This window comes from Pinus tabuliformis, chromosome 9 (genome assembly GCF_031772625.1).
Source record: "Pinus tabuliformis cultivar Carrire ecotype Pingquan chromosome 9, CPIR1, whole genome shotgun sequence".
NCBI classification, from domain to species: Eukaryota; Viridiplantae; Streptophyta; class Pinopsida; order Pinales; family Pinaceae; genus Pinus; species Pinus tabuliformis.
This window is the reverse complement of record NC_142307.1, coordinates 390,397,532-390,417,200: the sequence shown is the minus strand read 5'-3', so window position 1 is coordinate 390,417,200 and position 19,669 is coordinate 390,397,532.

Here is a 19,669-nt window from a genome sequence, read left to right as displayed (position 1 = left end):
TTTTTGGGGCTCATCATCACCCCCCTGCTAAATGTGTTGCTCATCCTCTGAGAAACTATTCCAGCTCATCATATTTGATTGCTTTGACTGCCTCTCTAACATCCCAGGCCTCTGAGGTGATGTCCTCTTCTTGGTCATGAAACCCTGCTTTTCTCTCCACTTCCTCCCATTTTCTATGCTCTTCTTCTTCTTTGACCCCTTCCAACAGTCCTAAAAGCAATGGAGGACTAAACTTTAGGTTGATCCAGTTGGCCTGCAGATTTTGCATTGACTGTTTATAGAGTGGTACTATTGCCAAGGCCTCCCTCATCCTTGTTGGGGGGTGGTATTCTCTGATTTTCAGATTGTGGGACATTGTGTTCCATCTCCTTGTGCAAGCATGAATGCAGTTATCCCCCAACAATCTTTCCATGTCCTCAAAGTGAGCAATGGCCTGAGCTTGTCTTTCAATGTAATTTGGGTGAACCTGGGGGTTGTTGGCAAGTTGCTGATGGGCATACACTAAAGCTAAGGGATCTTCTGGTTCTGCTCTGATCATGAGTGGCTCCCGTAGCTCCCTGTCCATAACATTCCGAATTTCTACTGCCCTCTTTTCCTCATGGTTTAACCAAGAGGCCATGGCCATGAGTTGCACATCCCCCAATGAAGCATTGGGGTCCCACAGATTCATGTTTGGAAGGGCCAAGTTGTGTAAATAGAATTCTGATAACTTGGCCTTATCTTCTGCTGAGCTACTATCACACAAAGCCATGAATTGATGGTAATTCTAAAATGGAATGGTGCCCCTTTGGGCCAAGGTGTTAATCTGGAACTGCAACCATTGATCTTTAAGATATAAGGCATATGACTTGGCAGGTTGCCTACATTGCAAGGCTTCTACTGCCCAGCTGGCCATGCAGGCCACCTGGGCGTCTTTTTCTTGCAACTGTTGTTTTAAACCTTGTATCTTGTCTGTTGCCTGAGACTCCTGTTGTTGCAGCAGTTTTGTGAGCATCTCCACATTAGCTTGTAGCTCTACCACCTTCTGCTATTTCTCAGTTGTGTCCTTGTTTGCTGGAGGTCCTTCTTGTTGCTGTTGCCCTCCCAAAATGGACGGGCTACCTTCCTTGTGGACTTCCTGTAGCTGCAACTGTTTTCTTAGCAACTCATTCTCCTTCTACAACTAGGATCTCCTTCTACAACTAGGATCTTTTGCATCTTTCTACATGCCTGACCATGGCCAGTTCTCCTCTTAACTCTTTTAACTTCTCCTCCATGTGGACTATGTCCTCAATTTCCTTAGACTTGGAAATTTTCATCCATGTGTGTGTTATGATCCTCTCCTGTTCCAATGCAAAGAAGAGTGGCACAACCAATTTCTGTGGGATGCTTTTCCCACCCTCTAACAGGTTGTAGTATGAGCCCAAGCTAGGCTGAGGGCTTGGTTCCAGTATCTTCTCGGTCTCTCCCTCTCCCTGTGATGATTTGGCTGTCTTTTCCTCCAATTTCTCGGTCTCTTTTAACTTAGCCAGAGTTTCCTGTAGAGATGTCTCAGCTTCCTGTAGAGCTGTCTTTGAGTCCATCATCTTAATTCTCTCTCTCTAGGTGGAGGTTTTTGGGCTTCCTCGTTCATAGGTGATAGACATCTTTGAAGGAGACTCTTCTTTTGGTTTCACTGTTGTGTCTTGAATGACAATTGGCTCTTTTGACTGTGGCTGGGGTCTGCCCACTTTTATCCGTGTGCTCCTCCTTGCCTTAAAGTACATGGAGGTTTGCCTCTTTCTCTTCCCTTTTTGTTTTGGAGGTGTGCTTAAGGCAACAAGCATAGCTGCTACCTCCCTAGCCAATATCTCAGGTGATTTCTCCTCTTGCTGTTCTTTTTCCCTGCTTCCTATAGAAATCCCTGTGTCAACTATTTCTGTCTGTGTTGTTGCTATTTCAGGATGTGTCTTTTCCTTTTGTTTCTGTGTGCCTGCTTTGGCTGTGACAGCCTTCATTTGGGGTTTTTTAGCCCTCTCTGCTCTACTCTGCATTCTCTTTTCCCTTGGTGTTTGTGCTGTTGTTTCTTCCTCTGTTTTAGGCTCAGCAATCTGGCCCATTTCCCCTTTTTCTTTCTGTTCTTGCTGTGCTTGAATGTCTTGTGTTCCTTCACCATTGGTTTTCTCACCTTCTTCAGTGTGTTCTCCCTCCTCATTGCTGGATGAGGTGATGTTTTCGGCCAAAATTCTAATATTTTCATCCCTAGACATGTTTCAGAAGATTTCCCAAGATATGGGGACAGTGTAGGTGTGCAAGGCATCTTCCACCAATAGTTTTATGAGCCCATGATGGGCCAATTGATCCGGGATCCCTTCATTTAACTTTGTTCCACATTCAATTAGTGACTGAAGAAGAAAATAGGGGATGCTCAGTTTCCTGTCTGGAGGCGAGTCAATTCCATGTCTTAGTTCACACAGTAACCTGAAATGATAACCATAGATGATGCTAAATCTTCCTTCACGTGTAATGTACTTCATGATTTGGAAACTGACTTCACTCCAAAGAGGAGGAAAGCTTGTTCTCCTAACCCTGTTTTTGTCTTCTACAGGATGTTCCTCGAGTAGAAAGAATTTTTTCTTGGCAGCTTGGACCAATGACCTCTCTTATTTGCTCCAAGGGAGCCCTAATGGTAGACCAGTAACTCGACTGATGAGCTCAGGGGTAAGTTCTAGGGTCAAACCCCTAAAACTAACTGTGGCATGTGTCTTTGATTGAGGTCTCAGGGACATTAAAAATTCCTCATCTATCTCCTCGTCATGACCCTGAATTTTGTCAAAGAATGACATCCAATTGGCTCGAGTGAAAGGGCCCACCACCTTAGGATGCTCGTGCAGTTTGCTGGAGTCCTAGGGTTCTTTCCTTATGAATCCCCCTGGCATGGTGAGAGTGCTCTTTTTATGCTTTGATCAGAAAAGGGAATGTTGTTTATGGTTTCCCCTTGAACTCAAGAAGGAATTTCTCGGGTGTCCAGTATTAATTAGCAACAATTCCCTAGTTTTAAGACTGCTGTTACCCAGAACTCGGTTGTCTGGTTATGAAAGGAAGAATTTTGTTTCTACAGAGAGAGTACAGAGATCAAGTTTTCTTCTTAGGACACATGCAGATATGAAAATTCAAAATTTTTCATACACAGGCTGGCCCCCGTAGCTGCATATATCTTCCCTACAAGAGAATTTTTTTAAAAAGGAAACGTGGAGGAGAATTTTGATGCAGAAACAACTGGGAAACCCAGTGCAATACATAGGTAAATGTTTTACTTCCAATTCATAGGCAGATTTTTCCTTTGATTTCCAAACCTGATGTCATTCAATTCACCACCTTTGCAAAACATACCATGCATAGAGGAGTTTCTTTCAAGCCTACCTCATTTGGAGCTCCAAATTCGACGAAGAAAAATCCCAGGCTTCCTGCTCCAGAAAGTTGTGCAGTATTTCTTGTAGAACTCTTCCTGTAGAAGACCCCCACCCCCCGATTCCTGTAGAATGTCACTGCACCTCTGAGCGATCCCAATACGTGGGAGATTTTTTAAAACAGGTAGAAAAACCGGTGGAGGGCAACTGGTTAATAGTTTTTGGAAGCGGAGGACGTTACTAGTGCAAAATGAACAGAAGGTGGTGTGAGTTTCGGCTGAGCATCTTTTAACTGCGGCGTGATTCGTGGTGAGGGAATGAGGTGGCCAGACCGAATCATTGATCCGATGTCATGGCCATAATTTCTCTACGTGTTTCTGACCACCATCACCTCCCCTCTACCATTAACCGCTGCCACCACTACTAGTCCTGACGATTTCTCCCTGAATGGACACTCCACACATGCTGGCTGCACATCTCGTCAGCAATTTTGAATGTAACTAGGCTCGTTCGGATCCCACGAGGCTATGTAACTGGCCGAGGGTGGCTAGTTGACTAGCCACTGATTCCACTCAATCCAAACCATTCCCATAGGCATGCAGCTTTTAAAATATAGTTTATGCATTTGACGAATGATTTTAGGCACTTACCTGTGTGGTCACGGCCGCATTATGCAGACTTCGGGTTTTGGAACCACTCCTTCGTTTGCTGCTGCTTCATGCATGGATTTTGGAACCCATTCCTTAATTCGTTGTTGCTGCATGCACAGGTTTGGAACCTATTCCTTGTTTGTTGTCGTTGCATGCTCAAGTTTTGCTTGGCTTCGGCTACTGATGATATTATCGTGTTCAAGATGAGCCCCTTGCATTCCTCCTTTGTTGTTTTCGGCTGCCCCTGTCTCCAGAGTATGTCTTCCAGAGGGATCAGTTGCTACAGTGTTCCTGTAGGATGCCCTATAACTGCTTCTCCTCCTGGAATGCAAGCTAAAATTAGTAAGGTTATACTGCTGATGAGGGATTCGGCTGATGAGGAGTCCAGATGGAGATTGTCAGGTATGGTGAGCGAGACACTACTGCTTGATTTGTCACTAAAATTTCTTGCTGGCAGTATGAGGAAAACAGGGTTTTTGTGTGTCACTGTGCAGGAACATAAAAAAATGAGTGAAATGGAGGTGTACGGAGATGGAAAAAGGTGACATATGACGATGGATGGAAGCATGGATGTTTACAGGCCTCGTGGAAAAATTCCCAACCTTCGGGTCCTCATTGGAGATCAATTTTGGCTTGTTTGCAGGCTCTATAGGATCTTCCTGTAGAAGACACAGAACTTCCTGTAGAAGACACAAAACTTCCTGTAGAAGGTGAAATCTCAGTCCGAATGAGACCAAATCTTGGGAAAGGGTAGTGGTCATGGAGGAATGGATTGTGAGGGATGCTTGCAGCCTGGTGCTAACCTCTGTCTTTGTTTTGTGTGATCCTCCTAACCTACAATGTCCTTCCTACAACCTGCAATTATTCAACAGAAATTAGGTTTATTTTTCTTTTTCTCTTTTCTTCTTTCTTTTTCTCTTTTTTTGAAAACAACTAGGGCACCTCATGGAGGTTTTCACCCTAATTGCCTGCCCTGGGTGCCTCCAAGGGAGGTTTTCACCCAGGGATCTTATTCTCTTTTTCTTTTCTCTTCTTTCCAACCCATTGACCACCTCATGGAGGTTTTCAATCAATGAGCCAATCTGAGGCACCTTCGAGGAGGTTTTCACCTTAGATTTTTATTTTCCTCTTATTTCCATTTTTTTTTTTTCTACCCTACCCTACTTGAAAAACAAAATCATTTTCAAGTATAAGAATACTTCCAGTGGAGCCATGTGCACATCGAGATAATAGAAAAAATGATGTGGAGGTTTGAAATGCATGCTTTGACAGGTATCCAAATTTTAGAAACCAAATGATTTGAATTTGAAGGGATCAAGCATAGCTGAGGAAGAGAGTACTGCTGCAATTTAGTGACCATCTAGAACCATATCTCAATATAGCTCTGATATCCTTGGTCCTTTTACTGATCTAGATCGTTCTTCATGTCACCTTCTACCATGACCTTTTCATCTTCCTCTTTTTGCTGATTTTTCTCTTGAATACATAGAGGATTTGATGGTAACCATGAGGGAGCTCTCTCAATCTCTGATTCTGTTGTCTTATCTTTATCAAGTGTGGCCCATGGTCCTTTGATCTTCTCTTTGGCATCTTCATCTGCTGGATGAGGTCCTTCAATGATATCAATATAATCTCTGTTTTGCAATACTATTCCTAAGCTATGGTGAATATCATTGAGATCAAGAGGAGTTGTTTGGACATGTTGTGCCTCAACATTGTAATTGGGTTGAGCTTCTCCAATGTGCAGGTTTGGAAATGGTGGTATGGGTAGTTGAGTGGGGGTGTATATTTGAGATGGATGTGGATGGGGTTGTGGTTGGGCAGGTGGTTTCCCACTATATACTTGCTGAGCCTGCCTTTTATTTGGGTTCAGGTTCGGTTGAGCATGCATTTAGGGCTGCCTTGGTGGAGCAGGAGACGATGGTTGCAATTGAGTAGGTGGTGGAGGAAAAGGAGCAGGAGGAGTGTTGTGCTGGGGCCTTTGCCCCTGATGAGGTGAATTCCACTAAGGCTATGGCTGAGCGTAGGGGTGAAATGGATGAGCAATTGGTTGAGCATAATATGGAGATGTGAAGGACCAAGGATGAGGTGTGGACCAAGAAGGATGAGCACGGGGACCCCAAGAAGGCATGGAAGTGGCTTGATAGGGGTTGTAATAGGTCTGGGATGTCCCTTACATTCCCTTCTGGTAAGGTCTGGGTCCATGTGGCCTCCTTTGGTTCATATAATAGAGTGGTTCAGTGGCTCCTTTGGCCCTCTGATATGCAGCTTTAATTCCGGGCAAGGAAGGGCACTGATTCATAGGATGGTCTCCTTCACAGACAAAACACACTTCTATGGAGTGCAATGGACATTCATTCCTAGGATGCTTTCTAGTGCACCTAGGACAAAAGATGGCCAAAGCCCTCTCGGCTTCCTCTTGCTTCCTTTGGATCCGCAAGGTATCCATTTGCATGGCAAGAAACTGCCTCACCTCACTCTTGCAATCTTCCCACATGTTTCCAATTTCACCTTCAATGGATGAGTTGGAAGAAAAGGTACTGCTCCCAACATTTCTGTTTCCAGCCATTTGCTCCAGAGGAATGTTTCCTTCTTCTTCTCCCCTAGAGGTTCTTCAAAATATGTCTTGCTGTCCACCTAGGGGTTCTTCTTAATCACAACCATCGAAGAAGAGAGAAGGTTGGTTGTGTGAAGCAGTGGGGGTGTTGTGCAAACATTTTTCTGAATTATCTCTACTCCTACAAGGCATGAAAGGAAATCCTTTTGGTTGATTTTTGTTTCTTTTTTTCTGCTTGTAGCTACAAAGGCTAAAATAGATTGAACTGCAACTAACTAAAATCTATCTTACTGAAATGAAAATGCAGAATTGAAATGAAAGCAGGGAAGGACTAATCTGTGTTGTTGAAATGAAATTGCAGAAATGAAATGCTAAGCTATGCTTGTAGAATTGAAATGCTAACCTATGCTTGCAGAATTGAAATTGCAGAATTGAAATGCTAACCTATGCTTGCAGAATTGAAATGCTAATCTACGCTTGCAGAATTGAAATTCCAGAATTGAAATGCTAATTTACGCTTGCGGAATTGAAATTGCATAATGGAAATGCTAATCTACACTTGCAGAATTGAAATGCTAGTCTAGGAAAGAAGGAAATGTCTAATCTACTTTTGCGAAAATGAAATTGCAGAATGGAAATGAAACAACTACTCTATGCTCGCTGAAATAAACTACTGAGCAGAAGGTTGTAGTAGAAAATAGAAGAAAAGTAGCAATCACAAATACTCTGACGCTTCCCCGGCAACGACGCCAAAAATATGGTGGGCTCCAGTATTTTGCTGCAACTCCTGGGACTCCCTTCTTTACTTTTATCAACCCGGTAGTTCGTAACAAACTTGGAAGCGATGCTGCTATATGCACAAGTACTAGCTCTTGCCGCAGGCTGTCACTTGATCAGCTAGCACAAGTCCACTAGGAGCTTAAGCCAACTTCTATGAGATCTCAGAAGAAGCTTTTAACTGTGATGGATGAAAGCTAACTCTAAGGAGGCTAATCTACTCGCAGAAAGAAACTAAAAACTGAAAGGAAATGCAAACCCTAGCAAACCCTAGTTTTACCGACTAACCCTACTGGTGCAAGAAAAGAGATGAAAGCTGCTGAAATGGATGCCATTGACTCTTAGAAAGGTAAAATGCATGTGTTTAAGCTAATTTTGAAGTAAAATCTAAAAAAAAAACATCTTTTTGTATTTTTGAGTAATTTTGCAGAATTATTATGCATGTGCTTTAACTGTTTTTTACTGTGCAGAGTTTGATTGACGAAAGGAGATGGGGTAGGTGCTTGCAGGTGGTTGGGAAGGTGAGAAGAGGGCCTAAGGGGTCCCTAGCACCCTTCCAGAGAGTTTCACAGTGATCAGATCTCGAGAAACTGCCCACGTGATCTTCTACAGGAAGTCTGCAGGGGTTCTACAGGATGTTCTACAGGAAGAGCCGAGAGAGGATTTTTCAGGGTTGATGGAGGAAAACAGGTGGGATGAGGCTATCAAGAGGTCTAGTACCTAGTAAATGAGGCTACGAAGTGATGAAGATGGTTGGATTTGTTCAAGGATGGAGGGAGCAATGTTGCACAAAAATGTAGAAATTAGGTCAAATTGGAGAAGTGTGGCAAATGAAGGGAAGGAATCTGGAAGTTGGAGTTGGAGTAGGTTGTATGATGAAGGAAGGATAGGCAGGGATGTATTACAGGTGATCTGCACACTATTTCTCAAAACTAATCAAACAAAGACTATGCAAACCAAAGATCTAGCTATCTTGACCTAATTTGACCTAGAAACCTAGCAATCATGATGAACAAAACTTTATTGGTAGAAAATCATGTAATATAGCTATGAAAACTAAGCAAGAATAGATCTACGCATGTAATCACAACTGGTATCAACTTTTGCAACTGAGAATCTAACATTAGCAATTGCATGAAGAAGCAAGAACAACGTTTTTGTGGCAGCAAGGACACCTTGGTCTTAGCTCATGGTCCCGAGGAGGGAGAGGTGAGATCAAGGGTTGCTTGATGGCCTTTTTCAAAGATATTTTCTATTACCAACCTATCAAATCAACCTGAACATGAAAAGCTATTTCAATCATAAAAAATGACCTAAGTAACAAAGCAGTATGTTAATCTAAGTAGCAGAAATTATTCTAGGAATGCAACAAAAACATATAAAAGTACACAAAGGAGGTACTGGCACTTGGGTTGGGCCCAACCACAAGAGCTACAGCCTCCTAAGAAAAATCTCAGAGTTGATGCAAAATGAAACTGATCTCCATTACTCAAAAAACAACCATGTCATGAAAATGTTTACAGCAAAAGCTCCAAAATGGGCTAGAAGGTAGAGTATCACTAAAGTGCGAAAATACAACTGTTCAAAAGATAACCTAAAAAGGTTGGAAGCCTTCCTATTTATACACTACGAGGACCTCCAACAACCCTCCTTAACTCAAGGGGCTTGGCTGCTCAAAACTGCAAGTCATCAGCCACTTCACAAAAGCTGCTCGGCTGCCCTTGGGGATCATCTTCGGTGGACTGCTAAACTCCGAGCTGATGGTGGAGAACTCGAGGAAGGGGCCATTTAGTGCAAAATACACCCTTCCTACAAATCCTGAGCCTTGTTCCCTCGGATTTGGTTATCAAATGGCTCATAAATTCTTGACCTTGGTCCAAAAGATGTCCAAAAATCTGTAATAAGCACGTATTAGACTTCATGGTCAAGTGCCTATTCTCATTCATTCAATTAACATAAATATACTGAAAAGCATGCATAAACTATGAAGAATGGTGGATTAATGGAGAACAATAGGCAAAATGAGCCCAATAAGTTACCCATTTTTGGGACTCACCATCCATATCTTCTTCTGACACTGAGTAGAAACTGCTGACAACTTTCATAATATTATGCTCTATGAAATGAATGCCTCCCAACATAGTTGAAACACTTTCAACAAAATTCTGTCAAACAAAATATCACATTTCAATAAAAACAAAATTATAAAAATATAATGAGACAGTTACAATAACGCAAAACACAAATATAAATAAAAATACTTATGATATTTTGTGTCATCTCATTTATGATTTTTTTACACAACTTTGTAGATACCTCTCTCGTGTCATACAATAATGAATATAATAACTGATATTTAATCCTTTCATGTGACTTGGGCAATTTTGTAAGTATGTAAACATCCTCACTATCTGGTGCCAAACACGTGTCTATGACCTTTCCGAGCACCTCATAAATTCCATTATCGTTAGGTATATCAACATATAGATATATTTTCACATCTTCACTTTCTCTTTCTTTCACATACTAGACATTTGCTGGAAGTTTCACTTCTTTTGATTTTTTCCAGTATGAAATCATCTTCTTATCATTTGAGTCACTTGAAATATTTGTAGCTATCATCTCAGGTTTGGTTTGCTCAACAGTGCTTTTGAAGATCCACCTTTAACAGTCTTTGGTCCAGAAAGATTCACATAATTCTTCTTTGATGCCATTTTCCTGGAAAAAAAGACACATATAAATTAGTAAATTACAAAAAAAGAATAGCTTAAATTAGCAAACAAAATGATAAATGATAATTAATTTTGTAAAACATAAAAATTTAAATTTTTTTAAAAATAAATAAGAAATTTAAAAAATACAACGCCTTGTCGCCCCACCTCTGAAATTGGCTAGCCACCCAGGCCAGCTGTTGGGCCCATCCCCCCTACCCCACCCTGGCGGCCCAACAACCACCCTCCCAATACCCAGCCCCACCCAGTCCCCCACCCCACCCTGGTGGCCCAATGACCCGCCGCCCGGGCCAGTCGTTGGACCGTCGAGGTGGGGCGGGGGGGGCTGGCGCCCAGCCCCTTGCCCCACCCTGGCAGCCTAATGGCCTATCAGGGTGGGGATGGGGCTAGCCAGCAACCCTCCATCCCACCCCGGCGGCCCAATGGCCCACCACCCTAGCAGCCTGTTAGGCCACCGAGGTGGGGCAGAGGCTGGCCACTAGCCATTCGGCCCACCCCAGCGGCTCAATAGCTTGCCGGGGTGGCAGGCTGATACCTGTAGCCACCCCGCCCCTCAGCTACGGGCTTGTTGGGCTGCCATGAGCATGATCGGGCCCACCACATGCACTACAGACGTAGAGGGTAAATTTTTCCCACAAAAAATTTTAATTTCTAAAAAAAAATCATTAAACTTATTTAATTTTAAAATTTGCACAACAGAAAAATTAATTAACCTTTCAAATGCGATAATACTCTGTTGAATATGTTGTTGATAGAAATGTAGTTGCTCCACAAATTTGCTCCAAGTCTCTTAAAGAATGTCAGAAAACCTTGATTTGATGTGAGGAATAGTGATAATGAAATTTATTATATTGGGGAAATTACATAATTGTTTTACCGTATGGTTAATGTGGGATTAATTTGTTTTTATAAATTTTAACATGTAAATTTTGTTATGGTGATATACGAAACTATGATAAAGCGAACATTACGGAATTGTTTTACAACATGGTGAACGTGGGATTAATTTGTTTTAGAAGGTATAATAAAAATTTTAAAAAACATTCAATTGTCTAGTAAATATTATATAATTTAAGCAATAAATTAATTTAGGTAAAATATTTATTTTACAATTTTAATTTTAAAATTTTATTTCATTTAGTTAAAATTTTTCAATAAATTGTAGAAGAAAATAATGGAGGGAAATAAATGAAACGAAAGTTTTGGAGGGAAATTTTCATTCTTTAAGCTATATATTATCATTAGGAGAGTCTGCATTTGTATCATTCAACCTCTTCTATTTGAAAGGCATGGATTCTTTTGATAGTGAAGTTTCGCTTTGTGAAGCATCAACATCTTCATGTCATAACAACTCTATTCATATTGATGAATATAACAAAAATTATTTTACTATGAATAGAGAGCCAATTCTTCTACTTAGTCCTAATCCAAAGGACTATGAGAGCAGCGCTGATGAAAGATGGGATGAAGAATTTCAAATAAATAAAGAGTCAGGGTTTCCACTTAGTCCTAATCCTATGGATTATGAGAGCAATAGTGATGAAGAGCTTGACGAAGACTTTCAAAATAATGGAGTGTCATAGTGTCCACTTAGTCCTAATCCTATGGACTATGAGAGCAGCAATGATAAAAAGAATGATGACAAATTTAAAAAGAATGGAGTGTCACGGTGTCCACTTAGTCCTAATCCTATGGACTATGAGAGAAATAGTGATGAAGAGCATGACGATGAATTTCAAAAGAATGGAGTGTCAAGTGTCTACTTAGTCCTAATCCTATGGAATATGAGAGAAACCGTGATGAAGAGCATGATGAATAATTTCAAAAGAATGGAGTGTCACGGTGTCCACTTAGTCCTAATCCTGTGGACTATGAGAGTAGCAGTAATGAAGAGCATGATGAATAATTTCAACTGAATAGAGTGTCACAGTGTCCACTTAGTCCTAATCCTATGGACTATGAGAGCAGCAGTAATGAAGAACATGATGAAGAATTTCAAAAGAATGAAGTGTCACGGTTTCCACTTAGTCCTAATCCTATGGACTATGAGAGTAGTAGTGATGAAGAGCATGATGAATAATTTCAAATGAATAGAGTGTCACAATGTCCACTTAGTCCTAATCCTATGGACTATGAAAGAAGTAGTGATGAAGAACATGATGAAGAATTTCAAATGAATAGAGTGTCACGGTGTCCACTTAGTCCTAATCCTATGGACTATAAGACTAGCAATGATGAAGAACATCATGAAGATTTTAAAATAAATAAAGAGTCACAGTTTCCACTTAATGCTAATCCTAAGGACTATGAGAGCAATAGTGACGAAGGACAGGATGAAGCACTTAGTCCTAATCCTAAGGACTATGAGAATAACAGTGACAAAGGAGAGGATGTAGAATTTTCAGTAAGTAAACAGTCACATTTTCAATGTAGTCCTAATTCTATGGACTATGAGAGCAACAATGACAATGCACATGAGGAAGAATATCCAATAAACATCGAGTAAAATTTTCCATTTAGTCCTAATTCTAAGGACTATGACAGTAGCACTAAAGAAGGGGAAGATGAAGAATATCCTCCAAGTCAGTATTTCAAAAGCACAACTGATCATAGTGAGGATAAAATTCCTCAGAATGATGATGAAAATGCTTATACAAATGATGATCCAATGATGGAGATGTTGCCAGGAAATATTATATCGAGGAGTAGGAGCATACCTTTTTGTATCAATCCAAGATTTTCTAGTTATACAAGGGGTAGAGAAGAATATTTGACGAGAAGAAGTTCTATCAACGCTCTCATTTCAAGTGAATGTTGTCAAAAATATTGCTTGAAACATATGGATTTCAAGTTTGCATTAGAGAAAAGGAAGAGATATTTGTCAATGAATAAAAGCATGCAAAATTCATATTTAGTTGGGTGCATGCAATCTACATTGTCAGGTTATGATTATCATATTGGGTCTTTATTTATCTATAGAAAGGCTTTCAAAATGTTTCATTCGATGGGTAATTTTCGTCTCTCAAGAATCCAAGAAAATTTGGAAAAGGATCCCACATTTTATTCAGAAGTACGTCATAAATGATAGTTTGGGCCATTATCAAATACTGCAATGTCATGGATGAAAGATTTCTTTTCAAAGCATGGAGAGTGTATGCCAAATAGAGAGACAATATGTATTCTAGATAATTTTTCAAGACGAGAAATCTACAACTTATACAAAGAATATGTAGAAGGTTTTGAGGGACATGGTCAGTTTATTACATATCAATATTTTGTGAAGGTATGGAAGAAATAATTTAACAATGTTTGTATTCCTAAGAAGACAAGGATGGGGATTTGCAGTACATGTGGTTCTCTTAAATAAAATATGGATAAATGTGAAGGGTCAGCAAGAGGTAGGCATTCATAACTTTAACTTTTTAAACTGTATAGTCATCAACTATGAAAACGTATTTCTTAATGACTTTCTTTTATGTTGTGTAGATTCCATTGTCAAAGAACTTCAAGAGCATTGCGAACAACAAAGAAGTGAAAGGAAAAAGTTTTACAAGCATTGAAATAAGTGTTATGATAATCCAAATAAATATTTGGGTTTGATAATTGATGGTATGGACCATAAGAAAACACTTTTATCACATTTTCTTCGCACACCCAAAAATTTACAAGAGGAAAATTTTATTGAGTATCACTTGGTTGGTTGAATGGTCTTCAATGGGAAAATGTTGCTAATGGTGTACTTCGTAACTCCAAATATTCATAATGATGCAAATATGACAATAACCAAAATTCATGATGTGCTTTCTCATTGGTCTGGTAATATTCCTGAAGTTTTGTATCTACAATTGGACAACACTTGCCGTGAAAACAAAAATCAGGGTGTTTTTGGATATCTAAACATGCTTGTTGAATTGATAATTTTTCAGAAGGTAAAGGTTGGTTTCCTTCTTGTTGGGCACACTCATGACCATATTGATCAGATGTTCAGTCGTTTTTAAGTCACATTGAGAAGGAAGGAAGTTGGGAGATTGCCATCATTAATTGAATGTATTATGAAATCATACATGCCAGAGCCTACTTTTGATGTGTTGGAAGACACTATTGACTTGCGAAGGTTTATTCTAGGATCGCATGGTGAGGAGAAATGCATTGAACAACTTAATGACATTAGCTTCCAACATTAATTTCGTATAAAAAAAATTGATGGGAAAACACTAATATGGGGCAAGAAGTATTCAACTACTACAGAATGGGCACCGTCATCAGGTTTGGAATTTTTGAAGTTCATTCCAGATCATCCAATATTTGCATCAAATATATTGTTATTATAATCAGTTTGTGAGGTTCATAATGCACGTAGACAGAATAGAGATATAAATTATTTTGATTGCCTTGAATAAATTAAAAAATGTATTAAATATACATATGAGTAATTTGACATTGTTGATTTAGTTTGGTGGGAGTCATTTTTCAATAATCAAAGTGATATCATTTCAAGAACAACAAATGAAGATATACCTTTGAAAAATCCATTTATTTGGCCACAAAATGTGTCAAATGAACATGAGGAAAGAAACATTGTTGAACAACAAAAATCTCAAGGTATTATTAATTCTTCACAGGCAGAGGAAAGAGAGATGTATATTGGTTCCAGAAGATCTCGTGCACAACGTGAAGCCATGGAAGACCTTTACAGGGGTTCAGTATAGGATATTAAGGAGGGTTGCATGATCGCAGTGCTAGCAGATGGAGATCCCAATGGCTATCCATTCTGGGTTGCTAAGGTTATAAAGGTCTTTACAGAAAATGAAGATGTTACAGGTGTTGAAATACATTGGTATGCCACAAATACACACCCATTCAATGGTGTGTATAAGCCAGAGATGGTAGTTGATAAAAAAATTGGTGGAAAGAGAAAATGAAAGGGTATAAATATAAATAATCTCTGCACAGACCTATTAAAATTAGAGGATGTTGACATACTTGTTTATGACTTCAATTTAACAAAGAGAGGAACGCTTTGCTTCAAGACGATAGAGATTTTGAAAAGGTTGTTACCAGAAGGAACAATGTTGAGATGGGAGTCTACTGAAACCAGTCGTAGATCTAGAAGAATTTAGAAACCTGAAATGGTGGGCATGCATGTGGACTCGGATGGGGAACTATTTTATGAAAAAGAAGAATATGGAACATCTTCATCTACATCCAGTCATTCATTTGAAGATGTGAATTCTAATGGTGTGCAAGAAAATATGAGTGATTTTGAATAATTGTCTAAGACAATTTATATAACTGATGTTTGCATCGCATCTTGAAATAAATTTTTTGATTTCCATATGGTGTTAAATCAGAAGTTATGAGTCATTTTTATGTTGTTGGATTATATGTTTTAATTATGATGATTTTTATTGTTTAGAATATCTACAATGCAACAATAAATTAGAGATATAATGTATTTTTTATTCAATCTACAAATAATGAGATTTTGATTAATTTAGTAATGTAATTTGTTCATAATGTCATGGGTTTTTAATTTTATGGTTGAAAAATTTCCAAATTTTTTTGTATCTTTAATGTTATGGTTGAAAACAATTAGAATTTAGCAATCTTTAGTGTGATATTATTATATGTTTAACAACATGGATGAAAACTAATAGAATTATAATGTGTTTCAGATCCCATTATTTTATCTTTATCATCATTACTAAAACATGTTGAATTTACACTTAGGAAAGAAAAATGTTGTTCTAGAAAAACATTAGTTTGTTTTTTTCCTTAAAAAAAACTATTTTTTTGCACATAAAAATTCAATTTTACTGGAATTTTTTAAAAATGTTGAAAATTGAGCCTAAAAAAAAACCATTGTTCTAGTATCAACACTTTTCATTTTCAGGGAGTTTTTTGCACAATTTTTGCATGAAAAATTCGTTTGCACTACCATTTTTAAAACATGTTCAAAATTGACCCTAAAAAACATTGTTCTAGTATACACACTTTTCTTTTTTAGCACTATTTTTTATGTTTCTTCAGGGTTTTTTGGCCAGAGTTTCCATTTTGAGTTTATAGTTCCTGTTTCAAAGTTTACATCATTTTTATCTTAGGCTAGGGGATTTCAAACTGATGTCATCTCATCATGAGTGAGTTGCAAATGCAAGTACTCCCTTACATTATGGAAAGATGATGAAGAAGGAGATGAAGAAGGAGGATATTCTAGATGACACTTAAGTAGTTGAGGTGAAAAGATAATCATCAGATAAGAAGACCAAGGATCCATGGGGTATGATAGAAGGTAGGAGATAAGGATTGCATGAAGACCCTATCTATTCACAACCCCTTTGAGTGTAGGTATAAAAAACAAAGCACATCTTTCATGAAGTTAAGATTCTCCTCTTGGTGTAGTATGAATGACAACTTATCAATGTCATATCGTTATGTATTCAATGGCATGTATGGTCGCAACCCCAAAAGTCATTCAATGTGTTTTTCGCTAAGTGTTTCGCTCCCTTTCACAAGATAGGCAAGATGTTGTCTTTTTGCATGCTAACTGTCGCACATTTTACATAAGCTCATTCTAGTGGTTTCAAGGGATAATATTTGTGTTTATGAGTTTTCCTAACCATATGAACACCCGTCACACTCATTCACAAAGTTTTGAGAATTGTCACAGAAGTGTCGTCATGGTCATCATAAAGTTTATCTTAGGTGTCGCTCTTGTCGTAGTTGGTCATGAAGCGGTAACATACAAGTGAAAGTGTTGTTGATGTGTCATGGGTGATCAATGTTGTTGAGTCATCAAGTATTCTAAATGTTAGGACACAGTCAAAGCTTTATCACACCTATCAGTCCCACTGGTCCGACACTTAGCCTTTTTCGAAGAAGCCCACCAACCCCTCAACTTGCCTTCACCCAACCTACCTAGAATAAGCATTGTGTAGTTCTAATTAGCATGTTGTGACCTTGACCCCTAGATCTGTGCAATGCACAGTTCTTTTCCCTCTGGACTGCTGCATTGCGCAATTCCTGCACTCAATAGAAGCCATCCCTTCTAGAACTACGTAATCTAGTGAGTCAAACTTCCCTTCCAAAACTGTGCAGAAGCTGCCTTCAGTGGTCCTCGCCTCATATTGACCCAGTATCTCTCAGAACTGCGCAAAAGTCTGTTAACCTTCCTCTCCAAAACTGCATAAAATATTCCACAGTGGCCCCTCCTTTAACCAGACTCAATGCCTCTCAAAACTATATAGAGACTATCCCTCAGGCCATCCTAAAATGCACATTACACAGTTTCAGGACTCAATCCTACCGCTTTATTGTTGAGACTACGCAATACATAGTCACTGAGCCTCTCTCTTTGACCTATAACTCAATTCCGGTTAAGTATTTGAAGTTGAATGCACCATCTTAAGCTAGGAGGTTTTCAGGCTAATGTCGTCTCGTCATGAGTGAATTGTAGATACAGGAACCTGACGGGATGATGAAGAAGGGGATGAAGGAGGAAAACATGCAAAGTATATTCTTGTTTTTTACCATGCAAGATGATCTATCAGAGAAAATAAAAGAGACATCAACTCGCAACCACAACCCAAGACTTGAAATCATTGAAGATTCCTGTCACCAAGCCATGAGGAGGTGGAAGACAAGAGTATTCTCAAGCAGACATCATTAACAAAAGAAACAATGACCTGACATTACCACCACATCTAAGAATTTTACATCAGCAGTGCCATGTCATGTCTTGTCATGAGCTGTCATATGACACATCATCATGGTGGACCATGTATAATACATTCAAATGTATTGTAAAGTGGAAGTCCAAAGGACACACATGAATATGGAGAGTCATGTAAGTTGAAAAGTCATAGGAAGTTGAACAATCATGAGGGTAGTCCAAGAGTCACAAAGGGGAAGCATCACCCCTTGGTTATATAGACCCCCCATTGTATGAATAAGGGACATTTCATCTTGGCTCTTCCCACAAGGCATTAGAGAGATCAACTGCTTCCTTGAGGAGCAAGAAGTGGCTCCAATGTCCCACTACTAGGGCTAGTGATCTACATTGTAAGCATGTGTCTTGGAAATTTTTCTTAATAACATAAGCCTTTTAAGGCCAACACATTCTTCATGCATGTATTATGAATATTTGTAAGACTATTTTGTGGACCTTCGTATTTCATATTTGCTTTCACATGTACTAATATAGTTGAACTATTTTGGTTATTTTAGTGCTTATCTTATTGAGAATGTGATGTGATGGTTGTTACCACTGTCCCATCGTCCATAGGATACTAGACAAATCTTTCCTTGATGTTGGTTGTAACGACTGTTGCATCTGCTTTGGACTATTCCGGTGGATTTTAGACATTTATTTTTGGTTCATGTGTGTCTTTTCCTAGGTGCTACTATTACCTCTCAGTTAGAGGCTCACTTTTCTCCCCCCTTTGTAGTAGAAGAACCTTGACATAGTTGCAACTGCACACTCACTAGGCACACCTCCCTTGCTTTTCGAAGACATCGTTGCATCACTCCCTTGTGCTGACATCTAGAGCCAAGGAATATCTTTTAAGATTTAGAAATCAGGACTTTATATTGGATGGGAGTCCTACACCAAACGGTGTGAGGTCTGATTGGGACTTCATATTGGGGAGATATCCTTGGTTGACGGATTTTCAGCACTTTCAACAACTCCTTAAAAGGCCAACTTCTATGTCTCAAAGATGTAACATGACCATGAAGACTTATGGGGTGCCTAACCCCAATGGTCCTAACCCGAACTATAAATTCTTTGGTGGCCCCTATGGGGAATTTATATGGCTTCAAGTTACGGTTGCTTTTAAGGGTCTTAATTTTCTTCACGGTGTGATACGTTAGCTAAAATAAACTAATTATTAAAAGATCCAAAAACTGGATTCCTTCTAATACAAAGTTTATATAAGCTTAATGTGTGATGTGTAATTGTGTGCAAGTGATCAAGTGAGCATGAAAAGTGTGATAAGATGTGGATATTCGGTGATACTTTCAATATCCTTGTTCCTTGCATAAAAAATAAATGATATGTGGATAATGGTCCTCTTACTCTTTCTTCTATTACACTATGTGTGACTAAAGGTATATGGAAAACACAAGTGCGTTAAGAGTACTTTCATATGCTAGCCCATGTTCGCCTAAAAGACGCAAGGGAAGCATATATTACTTGCTTTCTATAATGACACTTGGTCCTAGTCCCAAAATTAATTAAATGAAAAAATTCTTTGGTTAGTGACAATATTTGTGGATGATAGGCTATTTACTCCTTTACTAATTAAGTTATGTGATTTGCAAAAACTAGCAAAATAGACTAAAAAAAATGTGTGGAATTTGGCCACTTACTTTTCCCCCTAATTAAGCTATTTGAGAACTGTAAATAAAACTAAATATAATATAATTACCCAGATAATTGTGATTAGTATAGAATTAAGAAATCTAAACTAACTCGAAAAAAAATTGTAGAGGTGAAGGAAATTCACTAAATGCTGCCAATCGCTTGAAAAATGAGAAATTACAAGGATTTTTTAGCTTTCTGTAAACTGTAAGGGATTTTTTATGCAT